The sequence below is a fragment of the Oncorhynchus gorbuscha genome, linkage group LG05 (assembly GCF_021184085.1).
Source record: "Oncorhynchus gorbuscha isolate QuinsamMale2020 ecotype Even-year linkage group LG05, OgorEven_v1.0, whole genome shotgun sequence".
In the NCBI taxonomy this organism is placed as follows: domain Eukaryota; kingdom Metazoa; phylum Chordata; class Actinopteri; order Salmoniformes; family Salmonidae; genus Oncorhynchus; species Oncorhynchus gorbuscha.
The window spans coordinates 89286166-89297063 of record NC_060177.1 but is presented as its reverse complement, the minus strand read 5'-3'; the positions used below and the strand labels follow the sequence as shown (position 1 = coordinate 89297063).

Sequence of the window (10898 nt, the reverse complement as noted above, 5' to 3'; positions counted from 1 at the left end):
ATAGAGAGGGAAATAGAGAGTGGAGAGAGAGAGGGGAAATAGAGAGTGGAGAGTAGAGAGGGGGAAATAGAGAGTGGAGAGAGAGAGGGGGAAATAGAGAGTGGAGAGATAGAGAGGGGGAAATAGAGAGTGGAGAGAGAGAGGGGGAAATAGAGAGTGGAGAGAGAGAGAGGGAAATAGAGAGTGGTAGAGAGAGAGTAGAGAGGGGAGAAATAGAGAGGGGAGAGATAGAGAGAGAGAGAAATAGAGAGTGGAGAGATAGAGAGGGGGAAATAGAGAGTGGAGATAGAGAGGGGGAAATAGAGAGTGGAGAGAGAGAGAGGGAAATAGAGAGTGGAGATAGAGAGGGGGAAATAGAGAGTGGAGAGAGAGAGAGGGGAAATAGAGAGTGGAGATAGAGAGGGGGAAATAGAGAGTGGAGAGAGAGAGAGGGAAATAGACAGTGGAGGAAGAGAGAGGGGGAAATAGAGTAGAGAGAGAGAGAGAGGGGAAATAGGAGAGTAGGGTGAGAGATAGAGAGGGGGAAAGAGAGAGTGGAGATAGAGAGGGGGAAAAGGAGAGTGGAAGTAGAGAGAGAGAGAGAAATAGAGAGGAGAGTAGAGAGGGGGAATAGAGAGGGAGAGACAGGAGAGGGGGAAACAGAGAGTAAACAGAGATAGAGAGGGGGAAATAGAGAGTGGAGAGATAGAGAGAGGGGAAAGAGAGAGAGAGAAAGGGAGGGGGAAATAGAGAGAGAGAAATAGAGAGAGAGAAATAGAGAGAGGATAGAGAGGGGGAAATAGAGAGTGAGAGATAGAGAACATAGGGGGAGATGAGAGAGAGAAGAGAGGGGGAAATAGAGAGTGGAGAGAGAGGGGGAGAGTGGAGATAGAGAGGGGGAGATAGAGAGAGGGGGAAGGACAGAGAGAGGGGAAATAGAGTGGAGGGATAGAGAGGAGAGATGAGAGAGGGGGAAATAGAGAGTGGAGACGAGAGAGGGGGAAATAGAGAGTGGAGAGAGAGAGGGGGAAATAGAGAGTGGAGAGAGAGGGGGAAATAGAGAGTGGAGAGAGAGAGGGGAAATAGAGAGTGGCGAGAGAGAGAGGGGGAAATAGAGAGTGGAGATAGAGAGAGGGAAATAGAGAGTGGAGAGATAGAGAAATATAGGGGAGAGAGAGAGGGAAATAGAGAGTGGAGAGAGAGAGGGGGAAATAGAGAGTGGAGAGAGAGAGGGGGAAATAGAGAGTGGAGAGAGAGAGAGGGAAATAGAGATGGAGAGAGTGGAAATAGAGAGTGGAGAGATAGAGAGTGGAGAGAGAGTAGAGAGGGGGAAATAGAGAGTGGAGAGAGAGAGAGAGAAATAGAGTGGAGATAGAGAGGAAATAGAGAGTGGAGAGATAGAGAGGGGGAAATAGAGAGTGGAGATAGAGAGGGGGAAATAGAGAGAGGAGAGACAGAGAGAGAGAGAAATAGAGAGGAGAGAGAGAGGGTGAAAAGAGAGAGGAGAGATAGAGAGGGGGAAAGAGAGAGAGTGGAGAGAGAGAGGGGGAAATAGAGAGTGGAGAGAGAGGGGGAAATAGAGAGTGGAGACAGAGAGGGGGAAATAGAGAGTGGAGAGATAGAGAGGGGAAACAGAGAGTGGAGAGATAGAGAGGGGGAAATAGAGAGTGGAGATAGAGAGAGGGGGAAATAGAGAGTGGAGATAGAGAGGGGGAAATAGAGAGTGAGAGATAGAGAGAGAGGGGGAAAAGAGAGTGGAGAGAGAGAGGGGGAAATAGATAGTGGAGAGAGAGAGAGAGGGGGAAATAGGGGGGAAATAGGAGAGGGAGAGATAGAGAGGGGGAAATAGAGAGGGAGATAGAGAGAGGGGGGGAAATAGAGAGTGGAGAGGGGAAATAGAGGGGAAATAGGAGAGAGGGGAAATAGAGAGTGGAGAGAGAGAGGGGGAAATAGAGAGTGGAGAGAGAGAGAGGGGGAAATAGAGAGTGGAGAGATAGAGAGGGGGAAAAATGTGAGAGAGAGAGGGGGAAATAGAGAGTGAGAGACAGAGAGGGGGAAATAGAGAGTGGAGAGAGAGAGAGAGGGAAATAGAGAGTGGAGAGATAGAGAGGGGGAAATAGGAAATAGAGAGGGGAAATAGAGAGTGGAGATAGAGAGGGGGAAATAGAGAGGGAGAGATAGAGAGGGGAGAGAGAGATAGGAGGGGGGAAGAGAGAGAGGAGAGGAAAAGAGAGAGAGAGAGAGAGAAATAGAGGAGAGAAATAGAGAGAGATAGAGAGGGGAAATAGAGAGTGGAGAGAGGGGGGAACAGAGAGGGAGATAGAGAGAGAGAGAGAGAGAGTGGAGAGAGAGAGGGGGAAGAGATAGAGGAGAAATAGAGAGGAGAGGAATAGAGAGATAGAGAGAGGGGGAAATAGAGGGAGAGAGTGGAGAGAGAGAGAGAAATAGAGAGTGGAGAGAGAGAGGGGGAAATAGAGAGTGGAGAGATAGAGAGGGGGAAATAGAGAGTGGAGATAGAGAGGGGGAAATAGATAGTGGAGAGATAGAGAGGGGGGAAGATGGAGATAGGGGGAAAGAGAGAGAGAGGGAGAGAGAGAAATAGAGAGTGGAGATAGAGAGGGGGAAATAGAGAGTGGAGAGATAGAGAGGGGGAAATAGAGAGTTGGAGATAGAGAGGAGAGAGATGGGAGAGAGAGAGGGGGAAATAGAGAGTGGAGATAGAGAGGGGGAAATAGAGAGTGGAGAGATAGAGAGGGGGAAATAGAGAGTGGAGAGATAGAGAGGGGGAAATAGAGAGTGGAGAGAGAGAGAGAGGGAAATAGAGAGTGGAGAGATAGAGAGGGGGAAATAGAGAGTGGAGAGAGAGAGGGGGAAATAGAGAGAGAGATAGAGAGGGGGAAATAGAGAGTGGAGAGAGAGAGGGGGAAATAGAGAGTGGAGATAGAGAGGGGGAAATAGAGAGTGGAGAGATAGAGAGGGGAAATAGAGAGTGGAGAGAGAGAGGGGGAAATAGAGAGTGGAGAGAGAGAGGGGAAATAGAGAGAGAGAGGGAAAGAGAGAGAGAGGAGAGAGGGGGAAATAGAGAGTGGAGAGATAGAGAGGGGAAATAGAGAGTGGGAGAGATAGAGAGGGGGAAATAGAGAGTGGAGAGAGAGAGAGGGAAATAGAGTGGAGAGAGAGGGGGAAATAGAGAGTGGAGATAGAGAGGGGGAAATAGGAGAGTGGAGATAGAGAGGGGGAAATAGAGAGTGGAGAGAGAGAGAGGGGAAATAGAAGTGGGAGAGAGAGAGAGGGGGAAATAGAGAGAGGGAGAGAGAGAGAGAGGGAAATAGATAGTGGAGAGAGAGAGAGAGAGGGGGAAATAGATAGTGGAGGGAGAGAGAGGGAAATAGAGAGTGGAGAGAGAGAGGGGAAATAGAGAGTGGGAGAGAGAGAGAGGGGGAAATAGAGAGTGGAGAGATAGATAGAGAGATGGGGGAAATAGAGAGTGGAGAGAGAGAGAGGGAAATAGAGAGTGGAGAGATAGAGAGGGGGAAATAAATAGAGAGGGGGAAATAGAGAGTGGAGAGAGAGGGGGAAAATAGAGAGTAGAGAGAGGGGAAATAGATAGTGGGAGATAGAGAGGGGGAAATAGAGGGGAAATAGAGAGTGGCGAGAGAGAGAGAGAGAGAGAGAGAGAGAGGAGAGAGAAGAGAGAGAGGAGAGATAGAGAGAGAGAAATAGAGAGGGAGACAGAGAGGGGGAAGGGAGAGTAGGAGAAATAGAGAGTTGATATAGAGAGGGAGAGAGAGAGAGAGAGAGAGAGAGAGAGAGAGAGAGGAAGAGAGAGAGAGGGAGAGAGAGAGAAATAGAGAGAGGAGAGAGAGAGGGGAAATAGAGAGTGGAGAGATAGAGAGGGGAAATAGATAGTGGAGAGAGAGAGGGGGAAATAGATAGTGGAGAGATAGAGAGGGGAAATAGAGAGTGGAGAGATAGAGAGGGGAAATAGAGAGTGGAGAGATAGAGAGGGGAAATAGAGAGTGGAGAGAGAGAGAGGGGGAAATAGAGAGTGGAGAGAGAGAGGGAAATAGAGAGTGGGAGATAGAGAGGGGGAAATAGAGTTGAGAGATAGAGAGAGGGAAATAGAGAGTGGGAGAGAGAGGGAAATAGAGAGTGGAGAGATAGAGAGGGGGAAATAGATAGTGAGAGATAGAGAGGGAAATAGAGAGTGGAGATAGAGAGAGGAAATAGAGCGTGTCGAGAGAGAGAGAAATAGAGAGTGGAGAGAGAGAGGGGGAAATAGAGAGTGGAGAGATAGAGAGGGGGAAATAGAGAGTGGAGATAGAGAGGGGAAATAGAGAGTGGAGATAGAGAGGGGGAAATAGAGAGTGGAGAGAGAGAGGGGGAAATAGAGAGTGGAGAGATAGAGAGGGGGAAATAGAGAGTGAGAGAGAGAGGGGGAAATAGAGAGTGGAGAGAGAGAGGGGGAAATAGAGAGTGGTGAGAGAGAGAGAGAGAGAAATAGAGAGTGGAGATAGAGAGGGGGAAAATAGAGAGTGGAGATAGAGAGGGGAAAATAGAGAGTGGAGAGATAGAGAGGGGGAAATAGAGAGTGGAGATAGAGAGGGGGAAATAGAGAGTGAGAGATAGAGAGGGGGAAATAGAGAGTGGAGAGAGAGAGGGGGAAATAGAGAGTGGAGAGATAGAGAGGGGGGGAAATAGATAGTGGAGAGAGAGAGAGAGGGAAATAGACAGTGGAGAGAGAGAGAGGGGGAAATAGAGAGTGGAGAGAGAGAGGGGAAATAGAGAGTGGGAGAGAGAGGGGGAAATAGAGAGGGAAAGAGAGAGTGGAGAGAGGGGGAAATAGAGAGTGGAGAGAGAGAGGGGGAAATAGATAGGGAGATAGAGAGGGAGAGAGAGAGAGGAAATAGAGAGTGGAGAGAGAGAGGGGAAATAGAGAGAGAGAGAGAGAGGGGAAATAGATAGGGAGAGAGAGGGGGAAATAGAGAGGGGGAAATAGAGAGTGGCGAGAGAGAGAGGAGAGAGAGAGAGAGAGAGAGAGAGAGAGAGAGAGAGAGAGAGAGAGAGAGAAATAGAGAGAGAGAAATAGAGAGAGAGAAATAGAGAGAGGAGATAGAGAGGGGGAAATAGAGAGTGGAGAGATAGAGAAATATAGAGTGGAGATAGAGAGAGAGAAATAGAGAGTGGAGAGAGAGGGGGAAATAGAGAGTGGAGAGATAGAGAGGGGGAAATAGAGAGTGGAGATAGAGAGGGGGAAATAGAGAGTGGAGATAGAGAGGGGGAAATAGAGAGTGGAGAGAGAGAGAGGGGGAAATAGATAGTGGAGACAGAGAGAGGGGGAAATAGAGAGTGGAGAGAGAGAGGGGGAAATAGAGAGTGGAGAGAGAGGGGGAAATAGAGAGTGGAGAGAGAGAGAGGGAAATAGAGAGTGGCGAGAGAGAGAGAGAAATAGAGAGTGGAGATAGAGAGGGGGAAATAGAGAGTGGAGAGATAGAGAAATATAGAGTGGAGATAGAGAGAGAGAAATAGAGAGTGGAGAGAGAGAGGGGGAAATAGAGAGTGGAGAGATAGAGAGGGGGAAATAGAGAGTGGAGATAGAGAGGGGGAAATAGAGAGTGGAGAGAGAGAGGGGGAAATAGATAGTGGAGAGATAGAGAGGGGGAAATAGAGAGTGGAGATAGAGAGGGGGAAATAGAGAGGGCAGAGAGAGAGAGAGAGAAATAGAGAGTGGAGATAGAGAGGGGGAAATAGAGAGTGGAGAGATAGAGAGGGGGAAATAGAGAGTGGAGATAGAGAGGGGGAAATAGAGAGTGGAGAGAGAGAGGGGGAATAGAGAGTGGAGATAGGGAGGGAAATAGAGAGAGAGAGAGGGGAAATAGAGAGTGGAGATAGAGAGGGGGAAATAGAGAGTGGAGAGATAGAGAGGGAGAAATAGAGAGTGGAGATAGAGAGGGGGAAATAGAGAGGGAGGAGAGGGGGAAATAGATAGTGGAGAGATAGAGAGGGGGAAATAGAGGGAGAGTGGAGAGAGAGGGGGAAATAGAGAGAGAGAGAGAGAGGGGGAAGATAGTGGAGGGATGAGAGGTAAATAGAGAGTGGAGAGAGAGAGGAGGAAATAGAGAGGGAGAGAGAGGGGGGGAAATAGAGAGTGGAGAGATAGAGAGGGGGAAATAGAGAGAGGAGATAGAGAGGGGGAAATAGAGAGTGGGAGATAGAGAGGGGAAATAGAGAGTGGAGAGAGAGAGGGGAAATAGAGAGTGGAGATAGAGAGGGGGAAATAGAGAGTGGAGAGAGAGAGAGGGGAAATAGAGAGTGGAGGAGAGAGAGAGGGGAAATAGAGAGTGGAGAGAGAGAGGAAATAGAGAGTGGAGAGAGAGAGGGGAAATAGAGAGTGGAGATAGAGAGGGGAAATAGAGAGTGGAGAGATAGAGAGAGTGGAGATAGAGAGGGGGAAATAGAGAGTGGAGAGATAGAGAGGGGGAAATAGAGAGTGGAGAGAGAGAGGGGGAAATAGAGAGTGGAGAGATAGAGAGGGGGAAATAGAGAGTGGAGAGAGAGGGGGAAATAGATAGTGGAGAGATAGAGAGGGAAATAGAGAGTGGAGACAGAGAGGGGGAAATAGAGAGTGGAGAGAGAGAGAGAGAAATAGAGAGTGGAGATAGAGAGGGGAAATAGAGAGTGCGAGAGAGAGAGAAATAGAGAGTGGAGATAGAGAGGGGGAAATAGAGAGTGGAGAGATAGAGAGGGGGAAATAGAGAGTGGAGATAGGGAGGGGGAAATAGAGAGTGGAGAGAGAGAGAGAGAGAAATAGAGAGTGGAGATAGAGAGGGAAATAGAGAGTGGAAACAGAGAGTGGGGAAATAGAGAGTGGAGATAGAGAGGGAAAATAGAGAGTGGAGATAGAGGGGGAAATAGATAGTGGAGAGATAGAGAGGGAAATAGAGATAGAGAGGGGGAAATAGAGAGTGGAGATAGAGAGGGGGAAATAGAGAGTGGAGAGAGAGAGGGGGAAATAGAGAGTGGAGAGATAGAGGGGGAAATAGAGAGTGGAGACAGAGGGGGAAATAGAGAGTAGGAGAGAGGGAAATAGAGAGTGGAGAGAGAGAGAAATAGGGGGAAATAGAGAGTGAGAGATAGAGAGGGGGAAATAGAGGAGTGAGAGATAGAGAGGGGAAATAGAGAGTGGAGATGGGGAAATAGAGAGTGGAGAGAGAGAGAGAGAGAAATAGAGAGTGGAGAGAGAGAGGGAAAATAGGAGGAGAGATAGAGAGGGGAAATAGAGAGTGGAGATAGAGAGGGGAAATAGAGAGGGAGAGAGAGGGGGAAATAGAGAGTGGAGAGATAGAGAGGGAAATAGAGAGTGGAGACAGAGAGGGGGAAATAGAGAGTGAGAGAGAGAGGGGGAAATAGAGAGTGGAGATAGAGAGGGGGAAATAGAGAGTGGAGAGAAGAGAGGGAAATAGAGAGTGGAGATAGAGAGGGGAAATAGAGAGTGGAGAGAGAGAGGGGAAATAGAGAGTGGAGATAGGGAGGGGGAAATAGAGAGTGAGAGAGAGAGAGAAAGGAGAGTGGAGATAGAGGGGGGAAATAGAGAGTGGAGAGAGAGAGAGGGGGAAATAGAGAGTGGAGATAGAGAGGGGGAAATAGAGAGTGGAGAGAGAGAGGGGAAATAGACAGTGGAGAGAGTGGAGAGATAGAGGGGGAAATAGAGAGTGGAGATAGGAGGGAAGTGGAGAGAGAAGGGGGAAATAGAGAGAGTGGAGATAGAGTGGAGAGAGAGAGGGAAATAGAGAGTGGAGAGATAGAGAGGGGGGAGTGGAGAGATAGAGGGGGGGAAATAGAGAGAGACAGGAGGGAAATAGAGAGTGGAGAGAGAGAGGGGAAATAGAGAGTGGAGATAGAGAGGGAAATAGATAGTGGAGAGATAGAAATAGAGAGTGGAGAGAGAGGGGGAAATAGAGAGTGGAGAGATAGAGAGGGGGAAATAGAGAGTGGAGAGAGAGAGGGAAATAGAATAGTGGAGGGGGGAAATAGAGAGTGGAGATAGAGAGAGGGAAATAGAGAGTGGAGAGAGAGAGGGGGAAATAGAGTGAGAGAGAGAGAAATAGAGAGTGGAGAGAGAGAGGGAAATAGAGAGTGGAGAGAGAGGGGGAAATAGAGAGTGGAGAGAGAGAGAGGGGAAGAGAGTGGAGATAGAGAGGGGGAAATAGAGAGTGGATAGAGAGAGAGAGAGTGAGAGATAGAGAGGGGAAATAGAGAGTGGAGAGAGAGAGAGAGGGAAATAGAGAGTGGAGAGAGAGAGGGGGAAATAGAGTGGAGAGATAGAGGGGGAAATAGAGTGGAGAGAGAGAGGGAAATAGAGAATGGCGAGAGAGAGAGAGAAATAGAGAGTGGAGAGAGAGAGGGGGAAATAGAGAGTGGGAGAGAGAAATAGAGAGGAGAGAGAGAGAGAGAAATAGAGAGTGGAGATAGAGAGGGGGAAATAGAGAGTGGAGAGAGAGGGGGAAATAGAGAGTGGAGATAGAGGGGGAAATAGAAGTGGAGAGAGAGGGGGAAATAGATAGTGGAGATAGAGAGGGGGAAATAGAGAGTGGAGAGAGAGAGGGGGAAATAGAGTGCGAGAGTGGAGAGAGAGAGAGAGGAGGGAAATAGATAATGGAGGAGAGAGGAAATAGATAGTGGAGAGAGAGAGGGGAAATAGAGAGTGGAGAGATAGAGAGGGGGAAATAGAGAGTGGAGAGAGAGAGGGGGAAATAGAGAGTGGAGAGAGAGAGGGGAAATAGAGAGTGGAGAGATAGAGGGGAAATAGATAGTGGAGAGATAGAGGGGGAAATAGAGAGAGAGAGGGGAAATAGAGAGTGGAGAGAGAGGGGGAAATAGATAGTGGAGAGATAGAGGGGGAAATAGATAGTGGAGAGAGGGGAAATAGAGAGGAGAGATAGTGAGGGGAAATAGATAGAGAGAGAGGAAGCAGAGAGAGAGAGAGAGGGAAATAGAGAGGAGAGAGAGAGAGAGAGGAGAGAGAGAGATAGAGAGAGGAGAGAAATAGAGAGGGAGAAATAGAGAGGGAAATAGGAGGGAGAAAGAGGAAGATAGAGAGTGGAGAGATAGAGAGAGAGAGAGTGGAGATAGAGAGAGAGAGAGAGAGGGGGAAATAGAAAGTGGAGAGAGAGAGGGGAAATAGAGAGAGTGGAGAGAGAGGGGGAAATAGAGAGTGGAGAGAGAGAGGGAAGATGGCGAGAGAGAGAGAGAAATAGATAGTGGATAGAGAGGGGAAATAGAGAGTGGAGAGATAGGGGAAATAGAGAGTGGAGAGATAGAGAAGAGATAGTGGAGAGGAGAAATAGAGTGGAGAGAGAGGGAAATAGAGAGTGGAGAGATAGAGAGGGAAATAGAGAGTTGAGAGAGAGAGAGAAATAGAGTGGAGAGAGAGAGGGGAAATAGAGAGTGGGAGACAGAGAGGGGGAAATAGAGAGTGGAGAGATAGAGAGAGAAATAGAGTGGAGATAGAGAGGGGGAAATAGATAGTGGAGAGAGAGAGGGGGAAATAGAGAGTGGAGATAGAGAGGGGGAAATAGGAGAGTGGAGAGATAGAGAGGGGGAAATAGAGGTGGAGATAGAGAGGGGGAAATAGAGAGTGGAGAGAGAGAGAGAGAAATAGAGAGTGGAGAGAGAGAGGGGGAAATAGAGAGTGGAGAGAGAGAGGGGGGAAGAGAGGGAGATAGAGAGGGAGAGAGTGGAGAGAGAGGGAAATAGAGAGTGAGAGAGAGAGAGAGAGAAATAGAGAGTGGAGAGAGAGGGGGAAAATAGAGAGTGGAGAGATAGAGCAGGAAATAGAGAGTGGAGAGAGAGGGGAAATAGATAGTGGAGAGATAGAGAGGGGGAAATAGAGAGTGGAGACAGAGAGAGGGAAATAGAGAGTGGAGAGAGAGAGGGGGAAATAGAGAGTGGAGAGATAGAGAGGGAAATAGAGAGTGGAGATAGAGAGGGGGAAATAGACAGTGGAGAGAGAGAGGGGAAATAGGAGGGAAATAGAGAGGGGAGAGAGTGGAGATAGGGAGGGAGGGGAGAAATAGAGTGGAGAGAGAGAGAGAAATAGAGAGAGGGGAGAATAGAGAGTGGAGAGAGAGGGGGAAATAGAGAGTGGAGAGAGAGGGGGAAATAGAGATAGTGGAGAGAGAGGGGAAATAGAGATAGAGAGGGGGAAATAGAGAGTGGAGATAGAGAGGGGGAAATAGAGAGTGGAGAGAGAGAGAAATAGAGAGGAAATAGAGAGGGGTGGAGGAGAGATAGAGAGGGGGAAATAGAGAGTGGAGATAGGAGGGAAATAGAGAGTGGCGAGAGAGAGAGGGGGAAATAGAGAGTGGAGATAGAGGGGGGAAACAGAGAGTGGCGAGAGAGAGAGAGAAGAGAGAGTGGGAGAGAGAGAAATAGAGAATGGAGAAATAGAGAGGGAGAAATAGAGAGGAGATAGAGAGGGGGAAATAGAGAGTGGAGAGAGAGAGAGAGAAATATAGAGTGGAGATAGAGGGGGAAATAGAGAAAAAGAGAGAAGAGAGAGGGGGAAATAGAGAGTAGATAGAGGGGGAAATAGAGTAAGTAGAGAGAGAGAGAGAAATAGAGAGTGGAGATAGAGAGGGGGAAATAGAGAGTGGAGAGAGTAGAGAGAGGAAATAGAGAGTGGAGATGAGAGGGATAAATAGAGAGTGGAGAGATAGAGAGGGGAAATAGAGAGTGGAGATAGAGAGGGGGAAATAGAGAGTGGCGAGAGAGAGAGAGAGAAATAGAGAGTGGAGATAGAGAGGGGGAAATAGAGAGTGGAGAGATAGAGAGGGGGAAATAGAGAGTGGAGATAGAGAGGGAAATAGAGAGTGGCGGAGAGAGAGAGAAATAGAGAGTGGAGAGAGAGAGGGGGAAAT

General features: G+C 48.3%; 1 protein-coding gene across 1 annotated transcript in view; it reads left to right on the top strand.

Annotated features, from left to right (window-relative positions):
* Positions 1-10898, top strand: part of LOC124034959 (up-regulator of cell proliferation-like) — a 63063-nt gene that overhangs the window by 2574 nt on the left and 49591 nt on the right. The gene's annotated exons all lie outside the window — the stretch shown is intronic.